Here is a 7,728-nt window from a genome sequence, read left to right on the forward strand (position 1 = left end):
ATGATGATGACGATGACGACGATGATGATGATGATGATGATGATGATGATGATGATGATGATGATGATGATGAGGAGGAGGAGGAGGAGGAGGAGGAGAAGGAGGAGGAGGAGGGGGAAAATAATAAGAATGATGATGATGATGATGATGATGATGATGATGATGATGATGACGATGACGACGACGACGACTACGACGATGATGATGACGATGATGATGATGATGATCTTCTTGTACCAGTCTTCCAGTGTTGTCAAATATATAAGAATTTTTTTTTTCCGTTCCGTATAATTTATGATAAAAAAAAAAAAGATTCTGAGGAAAATAAAAAAAAATTCCTGTCTAATAAATTTCTTTAATACGAGGACGTGTCTCTGGATATTATTTTTACTTTTAGAGAGAGAGAGAGAGAGAGAGAGAGAGAGAGTTAAACTGAAAGAATGGTTCGTAATAAAGCCATTAATTATATACAGAAAATTAAGTCCCATCTAAAAGTCATTATTATTATTATTATTATTGTTATTATTATTATTATTATTATTATTATTATTATTACGAAACATGGCAGAGAAAACAGAAAAATACATAAAGAAAACAGACCAAAGGGAAACTATTATAATTCAAGTGTTTTTGTCCTCATTAAAATAATTATCTTTACGCCTCGATAATTCGTCCTGATGTAATTATTTTGGCAGGTAATTTGTATCTTAATTAGAAAAAGAGAAGTTTGTTTTTGCGTTAGGATTACACGGTTATGGTACTGTGTGTGTGTGTGTGTGTGTGTGTGTGTGTGTGTGTGTGTGTGTGTGTGTGAGAGAGAGAGAGAGAGAGAGAGAGAGAGAGAGAGAGAGAGAGAGAGAGAGAGAGAGAGATTCTTCTTGACTCGTGACCAACTACTTTCACGGGCATTAACCCTTTCAGTACGAGGACGCCTTTTATTATTTTTTTTTTTATTTCTGCAAATGCCATCCCCCCTCCCTCCCCCCTGTCCCCCACATTCACCACACCACCACCACACCACACTATCACCCTGCTTTTTCCCACACCACCACCACCACAAACACCCTATTTCCACCACACCACACCACCACTTCCACCACACTACATCGGCACCTCCAGCACCACCACCGCCACCACACCACACCACACCACACCACATCATCAACCTGTTTCCATGACATCACTATTTCCATCCACACTCCACTACCACCGGCGGGCACAATACCATAACCACATTTTCGCCACCATAACACCACAACCTCCACCACAGCATCACCTCCCAACCACCAGCACACCCACACCCTTACCACACCACCATACCACCACACCACCACAAAATCACCCAACTTCCAACACACCACCATCTCCCAACCAACAAAACCCCACCACACCACACCACCACCACGAATACACCACAACTTCTGCCCCACTCCAACCACACCACACCACCACATCTTCACCACACCACCACACCTTCACCACACCTCTACCCTCACCACATCGGCTCTGTTAGCCAAAGTGGTGGTGTTTGTCAAAGATGCCTGTGTGTTAGCCCCAGTCCGCCCCTAAATTTGTGGTTCTCTCGCCCATTGTGGTGTGTGTGTGTGTGTGTGTGTGTGTGTGTGTGTGTGTGTGTGTGTGTGTGTGTGTGTGTGTGTGTGTGTGTGTGTGTTACCACCCAGCCGAACACTTAACGGTACTCCTCATCCTTTTAGTAGTCAAGGGCTTCACACGGCTGACAGACACCGTATTACGTCACTCAATGATGTCTTTTGGCCCTAAGAAAAATATAAGAAGTTGGCCAGGACTTGAAGTGATTAATACAGGTAGACAGAAGGTAATTAGGCCCACAGAGGTACACAATAAACACGTGGATCATTATAAGTCTACGGTCATTGAAAAGAATATACACTCCACTTCAACTATATCCGCAAACTAATGGCCCACTTCATCACCACACTCCACATCGTACTCTACACACACACACACACACACACACACACACACACACTAGAATTACCACATCTTACACCCCCAAACACTCTTCACTCCACATATTATCACAAACATCACTCCAGTTCTGAACCACACCCAACAACCATCCATATTAAAAAAAAAGTATCCATTCATCCACATTACACCAACTCCACACTGAGGAACCATGAATATCTCCACATGCCTTCCACACACCTTATCATTCCTCCCTCCACATTCCACCACCACCACAGCCATCACACCATCCACTCCATCAACCAACTATCCCTACACACTCAACAATCAACCTACACAATAACCTAATCCAGCACCCATGGGCACGAACGCACTCCAACACACTTCATCCCTCTACACTCCATCCCTACAGTCCAAAACTACAGAACTAACGCACTCGCACACACTCCATCCCTCTAGTTTCCATCTCTGCTCCCCACAACCTTACATTAGCACACTTCTACACACTACATGTTTCCACAACCACTTCACCAGCCCACTCACACGTAGCCTAGTCCTGCCCTTAACACTCCCATCACCACACATCTCATTACCACTAACACACTCCAACAACCATCATTACAACCCAGCAGCACAATGCACTCCCACACACACTGTCCCTGTACATACACTCACCACAACCTAGCACACACAACCACCAACGACACATCTCTCCACATCTCCATCCTCCACCACATCACCATCACATTCTTTCAAGCCTGCATCCACTACCATCTCACCAACAACCAGAAAGCGCTCGGACACCGCATACCTCCGCCAATGTCACTGCCATTAAAAAGGATCCTGATCCTGATCCGTGGATTCAGGATTCTGGATCGGGATCCGACCCCAAATTTAATCACTTGTTTCATGGTCCACGGCCCACCCTTCTACAAAATTTCACAAAATCTGTTCGTAACTTTATGCGTAATCCCGGATCAAAATCGTGAAGATCCGGATCCGGATCCGCCGCAAAACTTCATCAATTCTTTCTTGGTCGATGACCCACCTCTCCACAAAATTTAATTGAAATTCACTGAGAACTTTTGGAGATATTGTGCGGGATCCTCCGGATCCGGATCCGGCCCAAAATTTAATAATTTCTTCCCTGGCCCACGGCCACCCGTTCCACAATATTTCATCTAAATCCGTTAATAACTTTTTTTGAGTAATCTTGCTAACAGACAAACAAGCGAACGCAGGGTAAAACATAACCTCCTTGGTGGAAGTAATAACAATCCACCAACCACCATCCCACTACCACAGTCTTCACCGCCCTCCACAATCCACTAACAACCACCACCACACCATACAGTTCACCACATCTCCAACACCCCATCACAATTCTCCACACAAGTCTCCCCACCCTCTATCACCCCACTATATTTCTCCACCTCCATCACCCCACCAATTTCTTCTCTCTTCATGCTTTACCACCTCACCACATTCCACCACCATAGTCTCCACTCTCCATCCCACAACCACCGCAACCACCACACCTACCACCCACTTCCACAAACCACACCACCAATCTCTACCCTTCACCACCCCACCACAATCTCCACCCTCCACCACATCACCACAATCTCCAACCTCCACCACACAACCACAATCTCCACCCTCCACCACAACATCCACCACACCACCACAATCTCCATCCTCCACCACACCAGCACAATCTCCACCCTCCACCACATCACCACAATCTCCACCCTCCACCACACCACCACAATCTCCACCCTCCACCACAATCTCCACCCTCCACCACACCACCCACCCAGAACAACACCAATCCACCGCCCCGCTCCACACGGCCTCGCGACACTGGCCTCCAGGTGAGCAAATTCAGGTGAGCCTAGGAGACGAGGAGCCCCGGGATTTAATTAAGCCCACCTGAGTTCGGGTTCTGAAACACTTAATGGTGTTAATTCGGAGAGACAGAATCGCCTCCATCTCCGCCCCACGTCCACCTCAATGTCCCACCATCCACACTGCCTTCTCCACTCATTATCCACCAGCTCTTCCACATATGCCTTTTTCACTCATCCACACCCTATCCACAACATTTCCACCTCTGCCTTGTAAACTCCCCCATGCTCACCCATTCCCGTACCGTTCCACCAGCCCTTCCACATACACCTTTTTCACTCATCCACATCCCATCCACCCCAGCCTTGTTGATTACTAATCCACCCACCACCTCTTCCACACTGATCTTTTTCACTCATCTCACCCTACCCCATCCATACTGCATCCACCTTTTCCATGCTATCTTCTTAACTCACCCATACTTATCCATCTAACGTCCCACCATCCCTTCCACATTGCCTACTCCACTCATCATCCACTCCCATCCATCCACCCACCCTCTCTTCCACACTCCACTTCCCACTCATCCATACTAATTCATCTCCATACACACCTAATCCCTTCCAGACTCAATCACTTACTTATCTACTCCACGCACAAGATTCCACCCGATCACCCACCCACCACCTCTTCCATACTGCCATCTCCACTCGTCCACTCACCCAGCATCTCTTCCACACCGCCTTCTCCACTCATCCATTGACCCACAACCTCTTCCACAAAGCCTTCTCCACTCATCCACTCACCAAGCAACTCTTCCACACCGCCTTCTCCACTCATCCATCCAACCATCACCACTTTCACACTGTTTTCTCCACTCATCCACCCACCCTACACCTCCTCCACACCCGTAACCACTCATCCACATTCATTTGCCACTATCCTTCCACATTAAAAAGCAAGACAAAAAATTCAAAAGGTTAATTCCAGCCAAATAAATAAATAAATAAATAAATAAACATAGACAGAGATAGATAGACAGATAGATAGATAGATAGACGAGATAGACAGATAGGTAGATAAAATACAATAAAATCAGATAAAGATGTTTGCCTCAAGATTACATGATGATTTTGTTTTCCCGTATCCATGTCGAAAAAAAAAAAATCACCTCCATTATAAACCTCTCGAAAAAACTTATATCATCCTGAAAATAGGGTTACACTCTGAATTGGCCTTTTGGGTGCATATCCAGGGAGGGGGGGAAGTAAAAATAAAAAGGGGGAGGCAGGAGGGGAGGAGTGTAAGAGGAAGGGGGGGGGTCTTGGCTTTAACTTTCTGAAAACACTCTGGACTTAACTTCCTTGAAACTTTGGAGAAACACTGCTTTTACCGCTCTTTCTGGAACCGGAAATAAATCTTGGTTTAGGTTCCTCCTCCTCCTCCTCCTCCTTCTCCTCCTCCTCTTCTTCTTCTTCTTCCTCCTCCCCCTCAAACTTCGGCAAATCACTCTTTCTTTCCTCCACCTCATTCACCCACCTCTTCCCTTTTCCCCTCCATCACTGACTTTCCTCTAACTTTCCTCCTAAGATGTTCGCTTCCTCCTCCAACTCCACCATCGCTAATTAAGCCACCTTGAACAACAACAACAACAACAACAACAACTTCCTCCTCCTCATCATCATCATCATCATCACCATCATCTCTTTTCCTCCCTTCCCCTTCCCCTTCCTCTCCCTTCTCCTCTCCCTTGTTTCCCTCCTCCTCCTCCTCCTCATCATCATCATCATCATCATCATCATCATCATCACATCACATCACATCATCATCAATATCATCATTCTCAAATCATCATCATCATCATCATCATCATCATCATCCCCTTCCTTCCCCTCACCTCCTCTTCCCCCTCCTCTCCCCTATCTTCCCCCTCCTCTCCCCTCTCTTCCCCTCCTCCAACTTTAACCAGGTAATTCATTTTGTGACAACTTTGGGAGACGACAGCGAGATGAGGCAAGGGTGATGCGACAACACCATTGATCGCAGAGTGAAGTTGCCCAAAGGAGATTACTGGCAACTTAGATCAATGTCAAGATAGGGTGTGAGGAAGGGAGAGGAGAGGAGAGGAAAGGAGACGAGAGGACAGGAGAGGAGAGGGGAGGAGAGGAAGGGAGGAGAGAGGATAAACGAGAGGAGAGGAGAGAAGAGAAGAGAAGAGAAGAGGAGAGGAGAGGAGAGAAGAGAAAAGGAGAGGTGAGGAGAGGAGAGGAGAGAAGGGAAGAGATGTGAGAAAAGAATGCATGACAAAGGGAGGGAAGGTAATGGTGACGGAAAGGGAAAGGAAGAGAGAAGAGAGGAGAGGAGAGGAGAGAGGAGGAGAGGAAGGAAGGAAGGGAGGAGAGGTGAGGAGAGGAGAGAGGAGAAGAGATGCGAGAGGAGAAAAGAACCTATGACAAAGGAAGGGAAGGTAAAGGTGAAGGGAACGGAAGGAAAGAGAGGAAAGGATAGGAGAGGAGAGAAAAGAGAGGAAAGGAGAGGAAGGAGAGAAGGAGAGGAATGGAGAGGAGAGGAGAGAAGAGGAGAGGAGAGAAAAGAGAGGAAAGGAGAGGAAGGAGAGAAGGAGAGAAAGGGATAGGAGAGAAAGAGGAGAGGAGAGAAGAGATGAGGTGAGGAGAGGAAAGGAAAGAGGGGAAGAAAGACGAAAAATGAACGCAGCATAAAGGAAGGGAAGGAATAGGTGAAGGGAAGGGATGGGAAGAGAGAAGAAAAACATAATATAAAGTATAAGAGAGAGAGAGAGAGAGAGAGAGAGAGAGAGAGAGAGAGAGAGAGAGAGACGAACAAGAAAAGAGAGAAGCTGTGAGATTGGCCTCTCTTTCTTCCCCCCTCCCCTCGCTCTCTCTCTCTCTCTCTCTACCTCTTTTTCTCTCTCTCATTTTTTGCCCGTGGGAGATGGAGAGATAGGGAGGAAAAGTGTCTCTCTCCATCTCATATTCAGGGAGATAAAATCGAATCGATGGAGGAAGAATGGAGAGCTGGGATGTGAACCGGAGAGAGAGAGAGAGAGAGAGAGAGAGAGAGAGAGAGAGAGAGAGAGAGAGAGAGAGAGAGAGAGAGAAATGCATAAGAAGAGGAGGAGTGTAAAGGAAGGGAATGAAGTGTATGAAAAATGGGGGAGAACATGGCTTGATGTTGGAGAAGCGTATGGGAGTAAGAAGTGTATGGGGAGAGAATGGTAAGTATGGGGAGAGAATGGTAAGTATGGGGAGAGAATGGTACGTATGGGGAGAGAATGGTACGTATGGGGAGAGAATGGTGCGTATGGGGAGAGAATGGTGCGTATGGAGAATGGTGCATATGGGGAGAAATGGTGCGTACGGGGAGAATGGTGCGTATGGGGTGAATGGTGCGTATGGGGAGAAATTGTGCATATGGGGAGGGAATGGGGGGTATGGGGTGAATGGTGCGTATGGAGAATGGTGCATATGGGGAGAAATGGTGCGTATGGGGTGAATGGTGCATATGGGGAGAATGGTGCGTATGGGGAGAATGGTGCGTATGGGGAGAATGGTGCGTATGGGGAGAATGGTGCGTATGGGGTGAAATGGTGCGTATGGGGCGAATGGTGCGTATGGGGTGAATGGTGCATATGGGGAGAGAATGGTGCATATGGGGAGAGAATGGGGGGTAGTAAAGAAAAGGGAGATGAGTGATGGGAGAATATATACGTAAAAAATAAGGGTTGGCTCTGGCGTCTTTCATTTGCCTCTGATCGCCGTGAAAAATACATCATTCACGGCTCATTTACCACGCCCCCTCCCCCCCTTCCCTACCCCTGACACCCCCCTCCCCCTCCTTACCTCCCCTCCGCACCCCTGGCATCCTCCCTCCACCCCCTACTTCCATCCCCCACCCTTGACATCCCCCCTT

Source organism: Coenobita brevimanus, chromosome 38 (genome assembly GCF_032717465.1).
Source record: "Coenobita brevimanus isolate Jiangsu-jjx chromosome 38, ASM3271746v2, whole genome shotgun sequence".
Lineage (NCBI taxonomy): Eukaryota > Metazoa > Arthropoda > Malacostraca > Decapoda > Coenobitidae > Coenobita > Coenobita brevimanus.